Source organism: Pseudophryne corroboree, chromosome 5 (assembly GCF_028390025.1).
Source record: "Pseudophryne corroboree isolate aPseCor3 chromosome 5, aPseCor3.hap2, whole genome shotgun sequence".
Lineage (NCBI taxonomy): Eukaryota > Metazoa > Chordata > Amphibia > Anura > Myobatrachidae > Pseudophryne > Pseudophryne corroboree.
The window spans coordinates 323,293,538-323,312,806 of record NC_086448.1 but is presented as its reverse complement, the minus strand read 5'-3'; the positions used below and the strand labels follow the sequence as shown (position 1 = coordinate 323,312,806).

Below are 19,269 nucleotides of genomic sequence, written 5' to 3'. Positions count from 1 at the left end.
AAATAAATACATGTATATAAAAAAAAGAGTATAAAATAAATATAAAACTTAAGATAAATAAATCGAATTAAATATAAGCGAATAGAAATAAAAGGGAAAAAATCAGTAGGTGGAAGTGCTGAAATAGAGTAGACAGGGAGAGGAATAGGGATGTTCTTAGAAATATTAGAAAGGATGTAAGAAATAACTGTGGGGGTCATTCAGAGTTGATCGCAGCAGCAAATGTGTTAGCAATTGGGCAAAACCATGTGCACTGCAGGGGAGGCAGATATAACATTTGCAGAGAGAGTTAGATTTGGGTGGGTTATTTTGTTTCAGTGCAGGGTAAATACTGGCTGCTTTATTTTTACACTGCAATTTAGATTTCAGTTTGAACACCCCCCCTCTGCAGTGTACATGGTTTTGCCTAACTGCTAACAAATTTGCTGCTGCGATTACCTCTGAATTAGGCCCTATATGAGATGGTGTAAAGGAAAGATACAGGAGGTGGAAGATGTGTAAGGAGATGGGGAAGTAGTGATGGGCTGGTGCATTGTGTGCTGACTAGGGACTATGGAGGGATGGTAGTGTTGCACCACTTAAAATGGGTGCTGTGTGGGTGAAGGATAGCAGCGGTGTGGGAGAGAGAAGATCAGCAGACTAGAGGCAGTGTAATGTGAGGTGGACACTTACAGTAAGGTAGGAGAGGGGGTGCCAGGTGGCAGACACAGAGAGAGGTCTGGGAAACTGGGGGGGGGGGGGGGGGGGGGGAGTGAGGCACAACAGGATAGGAAATAGAGGAAACACTGACTGGTGCCATAATAGATGGAAAGTTATCTGAGAGGGGGTCCCCTGCCAAGTCAGCATCATGCAACAGGCTGAACTGCTAAGCTCCAACGCTAGGCAGCCAGGGCTGGTGATATTAGTGGCAAGTGTCTGTATCCTTCATCGCCTGGCCCTGATGCTGCAGCTGAACCTGCCTCCCATCCAGCAATGAGCTAGCCAGCTTTGCAGCATCGGGAAGCAGGTGGAAGCTTCTCCAGATCCTAGCTGCAGCAGGCACAGCAACTCACTCACGAACAGTGCTGTTCCTCCTGCACACTCCCCTAAGACTCAGACAACACACCTCCTTCTGGTGATGGCGGTGAGCAACCGAGTGTATTGCCCCCATATTCCGCTGTCAGCCTAGCAGACCCCCACTCTGTTCAGGCCCAAAACTCCACTCTCAGCAGTCCCCCTTGATGGCGGCCCTGTACATACCTAGAGAATCTTAAATATATGTATGAATAATGGGCTAAAAAAAATGTAACCTCTGGGTAGCTCCACATACAGTGGTAGAGGTCCACCTCAGGTGCTTCACATTTAAAACAATTAAAATCAGAAGAAACATCCATCAAGCTACAATACATTTTGAAGGCAACTGCAAGGCTAGCCATCCTCGCTAGACGTTGATAGTCTGCTGATCCGCTCTGTCAGTCTTACCTGTATTCAATATAAAATACTTATTTTTACTTACACGCAAAGCTATTAATCAAACTATACCAATGTACTGTTACAAGCTGCGAATGCAGCTTGCATTCTGTTTGTTTTTATGTTGTGAGTCTGTTGTATTTCTATTAGCATTCCAGGTTTTCTTATGTACTAGTTTGTGGTACGGTTGCGGGCCGCCTTTGGTGAGTCTGTATAACTGCAGCCTGTCTCCTGTATGTGTGGCCTGTGCAGTCTCACCTGTCATAATTAGGCCATTACCTTGTGTCTGGCTTTCCAGCCATCCTGATTGGGGCTTGCTTCCTTTATTACCCAGCCTGCCCCTCACCTGAGGCCGGTTATAGCTTCAGGCTCCTGTTTGTACCTGGTCCCTGTTCCTTGGTGGAATCTAGAATCTGTGCAGTTAGCGCTGTCTGTTCCAGTTGCCAAGCCTGCTATCACTGCAGACAGTGTAATCCTGTTCTGAAACCGGTCTCGGTGTCTCTGGATCTCTGCTTCGCTTCAGGGGGTTCTGTTCCAGTTACAAATTCCAGGCTTCTTCAGAATACACATCAGACAGTTTAAGCTAAATCCTGGGATTTGCATTGGTTATTTTCAGAGTTTGAGTTACCTCTTGTATTTGATTATTTATATAATTCTGTACTTTGTTGCATTTATTATCCATTGATATTTAGTTGCTTATATCATCCTGTGCATTGTTGCATTTCATATACATTCACTGTTTATTATTATATCACCCTGTGCATTGTTGCACCTGCATACAATTGGTTTATAATCTCTGTCTGAGTATTAGGCAGGGTTATTAAGGTTTTGTTCTGTGACGTCTCACTGAACTGCTACCCAGCCTCCAATAGTCGCCTTACCCTTACATAAGACCTGGGGGCAACTGAGCACGGGGTGGACCTAATTCACCTGGAAAGGCGGCTGCTATAGGTGAAGCCTAGCATCGCAGGAGGCTAAAAGACTGCTGGGCAGGGGGTACCACCTTATAACCCCGGAGACTGAGGAGTCTACATAACACGTACATCTTTTTGCTTCTTATTTATTTATTTATTTATTTACAGTTTCTCATATAGTGCAGCATATTCTGTTGTGCTTTACAATAGTTTATATTTTGAAATAAGCCATATAGATTGTAAGATTGCAAGCAGGGCCTTCCTAGGTCTGTCTGTTACCACCTAGTTTTGTTTTATCACTGTTGTTTTCAATTATAAAGCACAACGGAATATGTTTTGCTATATAAAACTGTTACTAATAATAATTTGCCATGTTGGTTGAGTAGTCAGATTCATTTCAGATCACATGTGACCTGATTCCGCAGTCTATAGATCACCGAACACAAGCCAACAGTGTTCACCTAATGTTTGGTTATTTCTTAGAATGAAGCCATTATTTTCTGTAGAAACATTTACATACTGTAGGAGACGCACGCTGTGTCTCTGTGTCGCTGTCTTGTCACTACATAGCAGAAATTGACAGAATACATTTTGTCTTTGTTAATAAAAGTAGCTGTGATTGATATGAAGCATCCTACCAAACTACAGTTACACATAACTGTGCCTAAGAGCATTGTAAATGTGTTATACATACATCTAAGCAGAAGCAGGGGCCAGAACACACAAAGAATAGTAGTGTCCCTCAGTACAATGTCATTGTAGTTCTAGAAACAAAGCACTGAACTGTATGCCACCTTCATGGTGTAAGTCATACTTGCCTACTTTAGAAAACTAGTTTCAGGGAGATTCTAGATCAGTGGTTCTCAAACTCTGTCCTCAGGACCCCACACAGTACATGTTTTGCAGGTAACCCAGCAAGTGCACAGGTGTATTAATTACTCACTGACACATTTTAAAAGGTCCACAGGTGGAGCTAATTACTTTACTTGCGATTCTGTGAGGAGACCTGCAAAACATGCACTGTGTGGGGTCCTGAGGACCGAGTTTGAGAACCTGTGTTCTAGATGATATACAAGTTTGCATGGTACACCGCCGAGGGAGTATGTCATGCTCTGCCTAAAAGGCGTGTCTAGCTCCACCGGTGGGCGGGTCTATTGCCACTTATTTTTATTTTTAAAACCTTCACTGTTTGGGCACAGAGACGGGAGATAAGAACCACTTGGCCTATCTAGTCTGCCCATGTACACGCACACACTTGGATTAATTTTTGAGGGGAGCCAATAAACCTACCAATATAGTTTCGGATTGTGGGAGGAAACCGGAGTGCCCAAAGAAAACCCACGCAAGCATTGGGGTGAACATACAAACTCCACACAGGGCCATGGTTGGAATCAAATCCATGACCTCAGTGCTGTGAGTAATGCTAGCAGTTACACCATCTGTACTACCCTCAAAACATCTGCACTGCCCCAAGTTGGACAATCTATGGGCAATTTAATTGTGTCTACCATAAAAAGATACATATGCTGGGACTAGCTTTATGTGAAGTCTCTTATTCTATACTACTAAGAACTAGTCCCAATAAATTCAAATCACAACCCCAACACTGACCACGTCATATATCACTCTAAAGCTGCTGTTGGATGATTAAATGGGATCCGGTCGGAATCCCGACATGGATCTAAATACAGTCACCGGGATCCCGAACAAACGTCTGCCAGCTCTGGGGGATTTTTAATGGGGGGGGGGGAGATTAGGTTTAGACTGTGGGGGGGGTTTAGGGTTAGGCAGCAGGGAGGGATTATTGATAGTATAGTCACCATTTAGACGTCGGGATGCTGCTGATTTCTATTGTAGCCAGCCCAAAGATTTCTGTTGCCGACCCTGCCTGCACCTTCTATAATTTCAAGAAAAGTATAAGACAATAAAAATACAGCGTCTTTATGAAGCTAGGTTTTGTCACACATATAACGCAAAATGTGCTGACCATACCACTGTAAAAACCTTTACACAAACAGATCTGGGGACTGAGCACTCCTCCTCCTCTTCATCCAGCCTCTCCAGGCTGTCAGCAGCCTAGGCACACTCAATCTTCCAGATAGGGTCCACGGTGGCCCAGCTCCCATCACTGGCTGTGACACTGCAGCCTTGTCTTCCCTTCAGTGGCCCTGGCTTCTAACGTGGAGGGGAGGGGGGGGGGGGATCCGCTTCGGCTGCTGCTAACGCGGGAGAGTGGCGCTTTGGTATCCATGCCTGCATTGTGGCTCACCACTCTAGCTCTGCTGGCCGTGGCTGGCCGTCCAGCTCTGCCCCCGTTGCGTTCGGCTTCGCGCATGCGCAGTTTTCATTTCAACTGGGACTGGGGGATTCCGGGGGATTGAGTGGAGTTGGCGGGGCAGCGTGAGACAGGTCGGTAAAGCGGGAGCCTCCCGCAGAATGCGGGAGTGTTGGCACGTATGTGTAAGTGCACATGGACCTTTTACAAAACTTACTTAAGTTAGAAGGTTTTTTTTTTTTTTTTTCTTTTTTCTTTTATAACAGATTATTAGTCCACTGTAAATCTGATAGAATCTGACATATAGGGCCAGAGTCTGTACATCAACAAGCCCATGATACTTTGACATACAATGGGGTCGATTCATTCGGCAACAGATGAATAGCGCCGGGAATTATCTCCCGACGCTATTCAATTCAGCTACTAGTTACCCGCAATTGTCGGGAATTCTTCTCTCACCCCCGGAGAAGAAAACCGACAAATGTGCTGCGTGCTGATTCTGTCGGGAATCTGCATCGCCGCGGGTAGTTAAGTCGGAGAATGCCCGTTCTCCCGACAAAACTACTTGTTAAGTCGGCGAGAACGGGCATTCGCCGACTTAACTTTAGCTAAATTGAATAGCGTCAGGAGCTAATTCCAGGCGCTATTCATCTGTTGCCGAATTGAATCGACCCCAATAAGTGACAACTATTAGTAAACTGCAAAAGTTAGTAAATACATACGGTATTAGTATTTTTACTTTTAGTTTTTTATCGCATATCTAGAATTTTATTAAATTTTTTGCATCATTTGTCTATTGGTTTTTGAAAATAAAATACCGAATGGTCATAAAATAGTACGACAAAATGCGAGGTTAACACCACACACAACAGAAGCTGGTCATGAAGATACATACAGTATCCATAAAACATTACCCAATGTAATTAAAACAAAATATATAAAAACAAACAAAAAACCCTGACGACAAAAACAAAGACAACACACATAAAAAGGGGGTAGGGGGTGGCACAGAAGGGGAGGAAGAAGGGTGGGTGGAGAGTGTGGAGACCCAGAATACGAATAGAGAGGATACCTGGGGAGGGCCATCTTTCCACAGGGGCAACTAGGAAAGCTCAGTCAGAGGAGAGAACGAACAGGAACCTGAGCTCATGCAGCATTCAACAGTTACAATCGTGAGAATTTAAATTCCAACCACAGGTGTCAAGTAACTGTAAACTTCTGATTCCTTTCCGAAGTTACCCTGAGATCCTCCATAGACATATACATGCCAGTTTGGGTGAACCATTCCTTCAGTGTAGGAGGGGAAGTAGACAGCAAACTAGGATCACGGCTTTAACTGCACTATTGAGGAACTTTAAGGATTTATTTTAGTTTGCCAGAGGGCCAGGGTATAAGGAGCCAGAAAGAGGGGGCAGAGGGGACCTCTGCACTTACTACCGACCTGGAAATTGGTATCACTTAGTCCCATAAAGGGCAAAGTAGTCGTCAGTCCTACCATATGTGTAGTGGAGAGCCAACCTCTACATTACACCGCCAAGCATGTGTCTGGCATCCTAGGAAACATCCTAGCTAGAGTAAGGACTGTAACACACGCGCCGGCTCCCGCCGGCCGGCTAAATCCCGGACGGCTTTTTAACGCTGCCGCAATGTGTCCATTCACACGGCACAGCTCCGGAGCGGCTGCCGGGTTGCAGATGGAACTATCCACTGGAAGGTCCGGCTGCCGGGACAGGGCCGGGCCGTCTTTGGAGGCAGTGAACCGTGTGTGTGAAGGGGAGCTTTCACACACAACGTTTTTTTTAGCCGCCGCTGCTGCGCATGCGCACAGCATTACACACGGCTCAAAGCCGTTATGTGTGAAAGACCCTCCTGGATGGCAAAAAGCCGGACAGAGTTTGTCCAGCTTTTTTGCCATCGGGGAAAACCGGAGCGTGTGTTACAGCCCTAAGCGGGCATCTATACCAACATGATAGGGCTTTGATTTGTGTCTCGATCACAGAATAACTAACAGAACTAACACATGTATTCTGAAAGATCCTAGTCCAATCAGCATCCACTAAATCAATCTGAAGGTTATGTTCCCAATCACTGGCATATTTAGGGAGAGCAGAGTAAATTTGTTCAATCAGGAGTCCATAAACCCTCGAGATAAAATATGCCAGGCGTAAAGGGTCCAGGCACATGTTCTCAAAAAGGGTCAGAGGTCTGATGGCAGCCAGATGCACTTCTAGCCCCCTGCACAAAATGCTTCAGTTGTAAATATCTCCAAATCTTAGATGGGAAAGGTCCCATTTAGCCTGCCGAGAGACACACTCCCACCGTCCACCAGCTGGCCAACCCACTGCACCCCTGTTGTGTCCATGCAGCAAAAGTAGAACTAGCAAAATCCGGTAATACCAGGGTTATTAAACAGGAGGGTCAGGGGGGAGAATTTAGAGGACACGCAGGAGAGCTTCGGCAATCTGTTCCAGGGGGAAGAAGTTGACTCTTTTCATATGAGTCTTTGTTAGGGCAATGAATTGATAAAATGGTATCTGACCCTTACTACAGTGTACCTATTACAACAAATAAGTCCTACTAGATAATTAAGACAATATCAATATTTTTTAATTATTTTTGCTAATCAGTTACTCACCTCCATGCTTTAATGTTGGGGATTCTCCTCTGTGCCTTTAGGACAGGTAGGTGTGAAACCTAATCCATCATAGCAAAGGTAAATGTGTGTTTCCACAGGTTTGCATGAACCACATTTGCAAAAAGACGTCTTTACTGTAAACATTTTACATTTGCACTGCCTTTCCCACCGCTGTTCAGGTACTCTAGTCGTAAGGAGCTGCAAGTGCCAGCTATGTGCAGGTCTGCCTTGACACCATGGTTGAATTGGCACATGGGTGCACAGGGGAAATCCCCCGTGGGTCCCACTGCCTGTGGGCCCAATCCCCTCCTCTAGGGTTCAGTAACTTGGTGGAGCAGATCATGGATGAACTTGGGTGCCTAATTTGTTTCTGTGGAAACATCAAGATTAGCTCATTCCAATCAAATGGGTGGTCCTGACACACCCATGTCCCCTCCTTTGTAAAGGGGCACTGTTCTTTGTCTGTCCTCTCCAATGGTTGACCAAATCCCTATGTCTTGGCTGGACACCCCCTCTGGTGACTGGCCACACCCCTTAGGTTGGGTCCCTACCACTGCATTCCCTTGTGGGCCTTTCATGCCACAGTCCAACACTGATTGGCATATATGTGCATACCTCCCATCATGACCCTCTCCATCAGGGACAGAAGGCTCTGCTTCTGGACTTCCCTCTTACTGTATGATTGCTGGCACCTGTGCTGAATCACCTTTCTTATCCATTAACCTGCTCTAAACAGGTGCCGGCAATCATACATTAAGAGGGAGGTCCGGGAGCAGAGCATTGTGTCCCTCCTCGAGAGGATCCTGTTATCAGTAGAGATGAGCGGGTTCGGTTCCTCGAGATCCGAACCCCCCCGAACTTCACCCATTTTACACGGTTCAGAGGCAGCCTCGGATCTTCCCGCCTTACTTGGTTAACCCGAACGTCATCATCCCGTTGTCGGATTCTCACGAGATTCGTATTCTATATAAAGAGCCGCACGTCACCGCCATTTTCACTTGTGCATTGGAGGTTGAACGGAGAGGACGTGGCTGCGTTCTCTCCCTGAAAAGCTCCGTAATCTGTGCTCAGTGTGCTGCAAATATCTGTGCTCGGTGTGCTTAAAATATCTACGTTCTCTGCCTGAAAACGCTCCATATCTGTGCTCAGTGTGCTGCAAATATCTGTGCTAAGTGTGCTTTATTGTGGGGACTGGGGACCACCAGTATATAATTAATTATACTTATAGTAGTACAGTACAGTAGGCCATTGCTGTATCTTGCAGCTTTGTGTCACTGCAGGTATCCATTCCATATCTGTGCAGCATTTTTGTGAGCAGTATATAGTATTACAGTGCAGCATTTTGGTGACCCAACAGTATATAGTTGCGTACAGTAGGCCATTGCTGTATCTTGCAGCTCTGTGTCACTGCAAGTATCCATTCCATATCTGTGCTGCATTTTTGTGAGCAGTATATAGTATTACAGTGCAGCATTTTGGTGACCCAACAGTATATAGTTGTGTACAGTAGGCCATTGCTGTATCTTGCAGCTCTGTCACTGCAAGTATCCATCCATTCCATTTTCTTCCAGTGATTTGGACCAATAATACCATTTATTAGAATGAATAATTCCTGTGATATTGAGGTGTTTGTGTCGCTTAGCTTAGCCGTCCAGCGACCACAGTGCACCTCTTTTTCTCTTTTCTTTGCATCATGTGCTGTTTCGGGCCAATTCTTTTAAGTGCCATCCTGTCTGACACTGCAGTGCCACTCCTAGATGGGCCAGGTGTTTGTGCCGCCCTCTTGGGTCGCTTTGCTTAGTCATCCAGCGACCTCGGTGCAAATTTTAGGACTAAAAATAGTATTGTGAGGTGTTCAGAATAGACTGGAAATTAGTGGAAATTGTGGTTATTGAGGTTAATAATACTATAGGATCAAAATTACCCCCAAATTCTATGATTTAAGCTGTTTTTTATGGGATTTTGAAAAAACACACCCGAATCTACAAAACATTTTCAGGGAGGTTTTGCCAAAACGCGTCCGGATCCAAAACACGGCCGCGGAACCGAATCCAAAACACAAAACTCGAAACATTTCCGGTGCACATCTCTAGTTATCAGGTATGTATTTGTACAAATTTACACAGATTGGGACAGACCACTGTCTCATGGGGTTGGTGACATTTAATCTATGACCAGTCTCACAATGTCAAAACCTGGACATTACAGAAATCCCCTTTAATTACCACTTATCACTGCTGTATGTCTCAGTTGTATTTCACTTATTGTTGAGCAGCAGCTGTCCCTGCTGAAACGGTTAGGGATCATTGCAGTGATGACATTTCCCCTAATGATTATTGCGATGAAAAGAATTGACCTTCAAATTCCAAACAGTTGTTGCACTGATTTCAGTAGTAGTGTACTTTTCTGTAGTGCTCACATATTCCTTTTCCCAACTGTAGGCTGTTTTAGACTGCGTTGGTGCTTGTATATAAGATGCATAAATGTATCATATTTAAATACATAAACATGGAATTTGGAATGTAAATTGCGTGCCACTGTTTGTCATTTAGATTGTTATGTTAAGCAGAATACAACATCTTATCCAACTATTCTATGGAAAAGATTTCCGAGTATAAAAGTTTGAAATTATGTATGCATTTTTCTAAAAAATTTCATTTGTATTGTTAAACAGTTTATTGAAAGCTGTTTTATGCAAGTAAAACCTCTCCTGCAGTTGTTAAAACTTCAAATCCCAGCATAGTTGCTGGTGTCACAACAGCTGGAAAGACAGTTTGACTAGCACTTGTGTAATTCATTTAAACCAGTAGGAAGTATCTTTGGTATGGATAATGCAATTGCTTTACATGATCATGACCGTCGTACCCTGTAGGATATTATTTGATTGAATCAATATAAATGACCAGGGATTAATTGTGCTCCTAATTACAGACATGCATACTTTTAGGATTTATACAACATTAAGTATAGATTAAGTAGTAATAACTACTATAAATGGCTCCCGTTGAATTAATGTCAGAGAACACCTTTTTTCCATAATGAATGCGCAGCTGTGTTCTAAAATACATTGACGTTTCAGGGGATCAGTCTACCACAGCGTTACCAGGTAACCATTTAGCATATAAAATAGCTGTGTTGAGCAAATCCATGATACTGACTGGGTTTATCGTTGTTATAATAAGATTTTACTCACCGGTAAATCTATTTCTCGTAGTCTGTAGTGGATGCTGGGACTCCGTAAGGACCATGGGGATTAGCGGCTCCGCAGGAGACTGGGCACAACTAAAGAAAGCTTTAGGACTACCTGGTGTGCACTGGCTCCTCCCACTAAGACCCTCCTCCAGACCTCAGTTAGGATACTGTGCTCGGAAGAGCTGACACAATAAGGAAGGATTTTGAATCCCGGGTAAGACTCATACCAGCCACACCAATCACACCGTATAACTCGTGATACTATACCCAGTTAACAGTATGATAACAACTGAGCCTCTCAACAGATGGCTCAACAATAACCCTTTAGTTAGGCAATAACTATAAACAAGTATTGCAGACAATCCGCACTTGGGATGGGCGCCCAGCATCCACTACGGACTACGAGAAATAGATTTACCGGTGAGTAAAATCTTATTTTCTCTGACGTCCTAAGTGGATGCTGGGACTCCGTAAGGACCATGGGGATTATACCAAAGCTCCCAAACGGGCGGGAGAGTGCGGATGACTCTGCAGCGCCGAATGAGCAAACTCTAGGTCCTCCTCAGCCAGGGTATCAAACTTGTAGACTCTTACAAAAATGTTTTAACCCGACCAAGTAACAGCTCGGCAAAGTTGTAAAGCCGAGACCCCTCGGGCAGCCGCCCAAGAAGAGCCCACTTTCCTCGTGGAATGGGCTTTTACAGATTTAGGGTGCGGCAGTCCAGCCGCAGAATGTGCAAGTTGAATCGTGCTACAGATCCAGCGAGCAATCGTCTGCTTAGAAGCAGGAGCACCCAGCTTGTTGGGTGCATACAGGAGAAATAGCGAGTCAGTTTTCCTGACTCCAGCTGTCCTGGAAACATATACTTTTCTGGGCCCTGACTACGTCCAGTAACTTGGAATCCTCCAAGTCCCAAGTAGCCGCAGGCACCACAATAGGTTGGTTCACATAAAAAACTGATACCACCTTAGGAAGGAATTGGGAACGAGTCCTCAATTCCGCCTTATCCATATAAAATACAGATAAGGGCTTTTGTATGACAAAGCCGCCAATTCTGATACACGCCTGGCCGACGCCAAGGCCCACAGAATGACCACTTTCCACGTGAGGTATTATAGCTCCACGGATTTAAGTGGCTCAACCCAATGCGACTTCAGGAAATCCAACACCACGTTGAGATCCCACGGTGCCACTGGAGGCACAAACGGGGGCTGACTATGCAGCACTCCCTTAACAAAAGTCTGAACTTCAGGCAGTGAAGCCAGTTCAATTTTGGAAGAAAATCGATCGAGACGAAATCTGGACCTTAATGGAACCCAATTTTAGGCCCATAGTCGCCTCTGACTGTAGGAAGTGCAGAAATCGACCTAGCTGAAATTTCTCCTTTGGGGCCTTCCTGGCCTCACAGTACGCAACATATTTCCGCCATATGCGGTGATAATGGTTTGCGTTCACTTCTTTCCTGGCTTTAAATAGCGTAGGGATAACTTCCTCCGGAATTCCCTTTTCCTTCAGGATCCGGCGTTCAACCGCCATGCCGTCAACGCAGCCGCGGTACGTCTTGGAACAGACAGGCACCCTGCTGCAGCAGGTCCTGTCTGAGCGGCAGAGGCCATGGGTCCTCTGAGATCATTTCTTGGAGTTCTGGTTACCAAGCTCTTCTTGGCCAACCCGGAACAATGAGTATAGTTCTTACTCCTCTCCTTCTTATTATTCTCATTACCCTGGGTAAGAGAGGCAGAGAAGGGAACACATACACCGACTGGTACACCCACGGTGTTACCAGAGCGTCCACAGCTATCGCCTGAGGGTCCTTGACCTGGCGCAATATCTTTGTAACTTTTAGTTGAGGCGGGACGCCATCATGTCCACCTGTGGCCTTTCCCAACGGTGTACAATCATTTGGAAGACTTCTGGATGAAGTCCCCACTCTCCCGGGTGGAGGTCGTGTCTTCTGAGAAAGTCTGCTTCTCAGTTGTCCACTCCGGGAATGAACACTGCTGACAGTGCTAACACATGATTTTCCGCCCATCGGAGAATCCTTGTGGCTTCTGCCATCGCCATCCTGCTTCTTGTGCCGCCCTGTCGGTTTACATGAGCGACCGCCGTGATGTTGTCTGACTGGATCAGCACCGGCCGGTGTTGAAGCAGGGGTCTAGCCTGACTTAGGGCATTGTAAATGGCCCTTAGTTCCAGAATATTTATGTGTAGGGAAGTCTCCTGACTTTTTCATAGCCTTGGAAGTTTCTTCCCTGTGTGACTGCCCCCCAGCCTCGAAGGCTGGCATCCGTGGTCACCAGGACCCAGTCCTGTATGCCGAATCTGCGGCCCCCTAGAAGATGAGCACTCTGCAGCCACCACAACAGCGACACCCTGGCCCTTGGAGACAGGGTTATCCGCCGATGCATCTGAAGATGCGACCCGGACCACTTGTCCAACAGATCCCACTGGAAAATCCTTGCATGGGACCTGGCGAATGGAATTTCTTCATAAGAAGCTACCATCTTTCCCAGGGCTCGCGTGCATTGATGCACCGACACCTGTATACGTATTAGGAGGTCTCTGTCTAGAGACAACAACTCCTTGGACTTCTCTTCCGGGAGAAACCCTTTTTATCCTGTTCTGTGTCCAGAACCATACCCAGGAACAGTAGACGCGTCGTAGGAACCAGCTGCGACTTTGGAATATTCAGAATCTAGCCGTGCTGTTGTAGCACTTCCCGAGATAGTGCTACTCCGACGAACAACTGCTCCCTGGACCTCGCCTTTATAAGGAGATCGTCCAAGTACGGGATAATTATTTCGGCCATTACCTTGGTAAATACCTCGGTGCCGGGGACAGACCAACGGCAACGTCTGGAATTGGTAATGACAATCCTGTACCACAATTTTGAGGTACTCCTGGTGAAGAGGGTAAATAAGGACATGCAGGTAATCATCCTTGATGTCCAGTGATACCATGAAATTCTCCAGGCTTGCAATAATCGCCCTGAGCGATTCCATTTTGAACTTGAACCTTCGTATATAAGTGTTCAAGGCTTTCAATTTTAGAATGGGTCTCACCGAACCGTCTGGTTTCGGTACCACAACATTTTGGAATAGTAACCCCGGCCTTGTTGAAGGAGGGGTACCTTGATTTCACCTGCTGGAAGTACAGCTTGTGAATTGCCGCCAGTACTACCTTTCTCCGAGGGCAGCAGGCAAGGCTGATGTGAGGTAACGGCGAGGGGGAGTCGCCTCGAACTCCAGCCTGTATCCCTGTGATACTATTTGCAGAACCTAGGGATCCACCTGTGGGCAAGCCCACTGGTCCCTGAAGTTCCCGAGACGCGCCCCTACTGCACCTGTCTCCACCTGTGGAGCTTCAGCGTCATGCGGTGGACTCAGAGGAAGCGGGGGAAGATTTTTGATCCAGGGAACTGGCTGCTGGTGCAGCTTTTTCCTTCTTCCCTTGTCTCTGTGCAGAAAGGAAGCGCCTTTGACCCGCTTGCTTTTCTGAAGCCGAAAGGACTACCTGAAAATACGGTGCTTTCTTAGGCTGTGAGGAAACCTGAGGTAAAAAAAATTTTCTTCCCAGCTGTTGCTGTGGATACGAGGTCCCAGAGACCATCCCCAAACAATTCCTCACCCTTATAAGGCAGAATCTCCATGTGCCTTTTACAGGCAGCATCACCTGTCCACTGCCGGGTTTCTAATACCCTCCTGGCAGAATGGACATTGCATTAATTCTGGATGCCAGCCGGCAAATATCCCTCTGTGCATCCTTTATATATAAGACGACGTCTTTAATATGCTCTGTTAGCAAAATATTATCCCTGTCTTAGAGTATTAATATTATCTGACAGGGTATCAGACCACGCTGCAGCAGCACTATTTATGCTGAGGCAATTGCAGGTCTCAGTATATAACCTGAGTGTGTATATACAGACTTCAGGATCGCCTCCTGCTTTTTATCAGCAGGTTCCTTCAAGGTGGCCGTATCCTAAGACGGCAGTGCCACCTTTTTTGACAAACGTGTGAGCGCCTTATCCACCCTAAGAGATATCTCCCAACGTGACCTATCCTCTGGCGGGAAAGGGTACGCCATCAGTAACTTTTTAGAAATTACCAGTTTCTTATCAGGGGAACCCACGCTTCTTTACACATTTCATTCATTCATCTGATGGGGGAACAAAACACTGGCTGCTTTTTCTCCCCAAAAATAAAACCCCTTTTATGTGGTACTTGGGTTCATGTCAGAAATGCGTAACACATTTTTCATTGCCGAGATCATGTAACGGATGTTCCTAGTGGATTGTGTATATGTCTCAACCTCGTCGACACTGGAGTCAGACTCCGTGTCGACATCTGTGTCTGCCATCTGAGGTAACGGGCGTTTTTTGAGCCCCTGATGGCCTTTGAGACGCCTGGGCAGGCGCGGGCTGAGAAGCCGGCTGTCCCACAGCTGTTACGTCATCCAGCCTTTTATGTAAGGAGTTGACACTGTCGGTTAATACCTTCCACCTATCCATCCACTCTGGTGTCTGCCCCACAGGGGGCGACATCCCATTTATCGGCCTCTGCTCCGCCTCCACGTAACCTTCCTCATCCAACATGTCTACACAGCCGTACCGACACACCGCACACACACAGGGAATGCTCTGACTGAGGACAGGACCCCACAAAGTCCTTTGGGGAGACAGAGAGAGAGTATGCCAGCACACACCAGAGCGCTATATAATGCAGGGATTAACACTATAACTGAGTGATTTTTCCCCCAATAGCTGCTTGTATACATATATTGTGCCTAAATTTAGTGCCCCCCCTCTCTTTTTAACCCTTTGAGCCTGAAAACTACAGGGGAGAGCCTGGGGAGCTGTCTTCCAGCTGCACTGTGAAGAAAAAATGGCGCCAGTGTGCTGAGGGAGTAGCACCGCCCCTTTTTCGGCTGACTTTTCTCCCGCTTTTTTATGGATTCTGGCAGGGGTAATTTATCACATATATAGCCCTGGGACTATATATTGTGATGATTTGCCAGCCAAGGTGTCTTATATTGCCCTCAGGGCGCGCGCCCCCCCCCCCAGCGCCCTGCACCCATCAGTGACCGGAGTGTGAGGTGTACATGAGGAGCAATGGCGCACAGCTGCAGTGCTGTGCGCTACCTTGGTGAAGACCGAAGTCTTCTGCCGCCGATTTTCCGGACTCTTCATGCTTCTGGCTCTGTAAGGGGGACGGCGGCGCGGCTCCGGGAACGAACACCAAGGTCGGGTCCTGCGGTCGATCCCTCTGGAGCTAATGGTGTCCAGTAGCCTAAGAAGCCCAAACTACCACCTGTTAGGTAGGTTCGCTTCTTCTCCCCTTAGTCCCTCGCTGCAGTGAGTCTGTTGCCAGCAGATCTCACTGTAAAATAAAAAACCTAAATATACTTTCTTTCTAGGAGCTCAGGAGAGCCCCTAGTGTGCATCCAGCTCAGCCGGGCACAAGAATCTAACTGAGGTCTGGAGGAGGGTCTTAGTGGGAGGAGCCAGTGCACACCAGGTAGTCCTAAAGCTTTCTTTAGTTGTGCCCAGTCTCCTGCGGAGCCGCTAATCCCCATGGTCCTTACGGAGTCCCAGCATCCACTTAGGACGTCAGAGAAATTGGTGTTAACCATAGCAATCCTATAGCAAATATAAGGTTGCTGTTTCTTGTTCGGGATTAGTAGGCCAATCTAATCGACACAATCAAATGAAAAGTTAAAACTGAAGCATTCTTGTTCTAAATAAATGCAGCAATTAAATCCTGTTCTAATCTATGCAACTTCTCTGCTTCTCTCAGATAAGCTTTTTGCAGCATTATGCAGACAATGAGAGGAATTAATTAAATGCAGTTTTGTTTCTGGTGGGTTTGAACCTGTCTCAGCAAATTTTCTAATTTATTATCCAACGGCTTGAAGGTATAGGGGCAAACACAGCATTTGAAAGGGAGGTTTTTATATATCAGCCTAAGGCTGATTGCTTTTCTTTACTGTGCAATGTCTCTCAGTACTAGCCATATCTGTTGTTTTCACACCACAGCAGCGAGGCAAGTAGTTCTCAAAGCCCACACAATAAGTATAATAATGTTTAAGCTGGAACACTTTGACAAATAGTTGGCAACAACACTTCATAAACTGTAGTTCAGTATCCTATTTTTATGCAACACTTTAAATGTATATATCACAGTGCTATATCTCCTGACTTGTTACCGCCAATTACTGCTTTAGTTAGTTATTAGTAGTAATGCAGCTGAACTGAAATTTAAGGTACAACTTCAACCAGAATTTAGACAAAAAATGGAACCTCTTCTCTCCTCACTGTCTTCACTACTTAATAGCGGTGATACTAATGACACCACAATAATGCAATAAAATGTCAAATAAAGAATTTCGAGCACTCACTTCAGAAGTAAGCAGCTTTAGGAAACATATAGTTCTACAAATACAGGATGTTTTCAAAAAGATGGACCCAATTTCAAAGCAATATATTTCATGATGGCTACATGTTACAATTACACGAAAATTTACAAACTGTTTACCTTGTTATCAAATGTTACTAACCATTTTATAAATGCTCTATGGGGGTTTATCAGGCGCTATCACTGCTGCTAAGCCTCGTGTTGTGGGGCCGCTATCTTACGAACGACTGAAGCTAGGGGCATTTGGTGTATTGGGAGAGGCATCTAGCTGTAGTCATTTGAAACTTATATTCAAATCGGCAGGCATCATCACGGTTCCAACATAGACGCCTGTGTTTACTGTATATGAACATGTTCATACTTATCATTATATACACATATATGTACTGTGTGTGTGTGTGTGTGTGTGTGTGTGTGTGTGTATGTGTGTATATATATATATATATATATATATATATATATATATATATATATATATATATATATATAATATATATAATTATTTAGATTCTTTCGTCATGTGCCTTTCCTTTTCTTACTTACACTATCTTATACTCCATACTCCCATTGATGGCACCTAACCCCAGGTTTTCTATATCTGTTCTATTTTGTAATGCATGTACTGTAAGCGCGGTTTTCTTGTTTGATCATTTCATTATGCACTATGTAATGGGCGCTGCAGATCCCTTGTGGCGACAAATAAATAAAGGATAATAAATATATATATATATGTGTGTGTGTGTGTGTGTGTGTGTGTGTGTGTGTGTATGTATATAATATTCATTTTGTAGTATCATTAGGCCCTGCCCCCCGCAGCATAATACTCGAGGGTATATGGGTGAGGGAGGAGCAGAAATGACACCTGCAAAGCATGGCATTACATTGTGAGTGGATGGTTCTCCAACTGCGTACACCACTGGGTGTGGGGGCAGAATTTACATTTGGGCCTCCACAACTAGGAATGCTAAGCATCATTGGCCCCTACTGACCCAGCTGATTAGGGTTATTACTTTAGTAACCAAAGAAACATAAATGATATTCATACCACACTCCCTCACATACAACACAAACAGGAATGTCAGCATTTTAGTATTTCTAGCATAACATACTTTCTGAACATGGTGATGAATATATTTCTCTTTTAAATTCACTTCATCAAAATACAGTATACAAAGCCATGAAGCACAGGAACTGAGAATAGGTAGTGAGATTCTACAGGGTTATGAGAATTTTATTGACATTCAAAGATTTCTAGGAACAGAATTTTCTAGAGCTATCTGTGAAATGAGGGACCGCTATCAGGCATAAACGTTTTTCTGTACATTCACATAAAGTGCTAACACGGATGTAAATAATACATTTTCTCTGTATAATGTAATGCTGCGTAAACTGTTGGTGCTATATAATTAAACAATAATCATAATAAAACACAAACAATAATGAAAACATAATTTATATTAGCAAACTTAGACGTAAATGTTTGAATGAATCCTTAGGGTATGATTGCTAGTGTGTAATCAATGAGCCCCTGATACCAGTGTGCCTTAGTTACATAGAATGTCTGCCAACTTCTTCAGTACCTCACTATGGCCCTCATTCCGAGTTGTTCGCTCGCTAGCTGCTTTTAGCAGCAGTGCAAACGCTAAGCCGCCGCCTTCTGGGAGTGTATCTTAGCTTAGCAGAACTGCGAACGAAAGGATCACAGCATTGCTAAAAAAAAATAGTTGTGCAGTTTCAGAGTAGCTGCAGACCTACTCCTACCTTGCGATCACTTCAGACTATTTACGGTAGTTTCTGTTTTGACATCACAAACACGCCCTGCATTCAGCCAGACACTCCCCCCGTTTCCCCAGCCACTCCTGTGTTTTTTTCTGGCACGCCTGCGTTTTTACACACACTCCCCGAAAACGGTCAGTTACCACCCAGAAACACCCACTTCCTGTCAATCACTCAACGATCAGCAGTGTGACTGAAAAGAGTCGCTAGAGCTTGTGTAAACCTACATTGGCTTTTGTGAAAGTACGACGCGCGTGCGCAGTGCGCACCATCGCATGCGCAGAAGTGCCGATTTTTATCCTGATCGCTGCGAACAACGGCAGCTAGCGATCAACTCGGAATGACCCCCTATGTACGATGAATGCTTGGCAGGGTATGCAGTCAGCATACCGATAGTTGGTATCCCAACTGTCACAATACCGATGCCGGGATCCTGACAGGGCCACCATACGAGGTGGGTGATTCCCCCTCTGTGGGTGTCTACGACACCCTGAGCTCGCAGTGTGGCGAGAGCAGCGAGCTCACAAGGGGCTTTGTTGCGCTCGCCTCCCTGCCGGCATTCCGACGCTGCTCGGGATACCGATGTCTGGATCCTGACGTTCGGCTTCCCGGGT

At 45.4% G+C, this 19,269-nt stretch overlaps 1 protein-coding gene across 3 annotated transcripts in view; it reads left to right on the top strand.

The window, feature by feature from the left end:
• The window catches only part of ELMO1 (engulfment and cell motility 1), a 910,002-nt gene that overhangs the window by 14,880 nt on the left and 875,853 nt on the right, over positions 1-19,269 (top strand). The gene's annotated exons all lie outside the window — the stretch shown is intronic.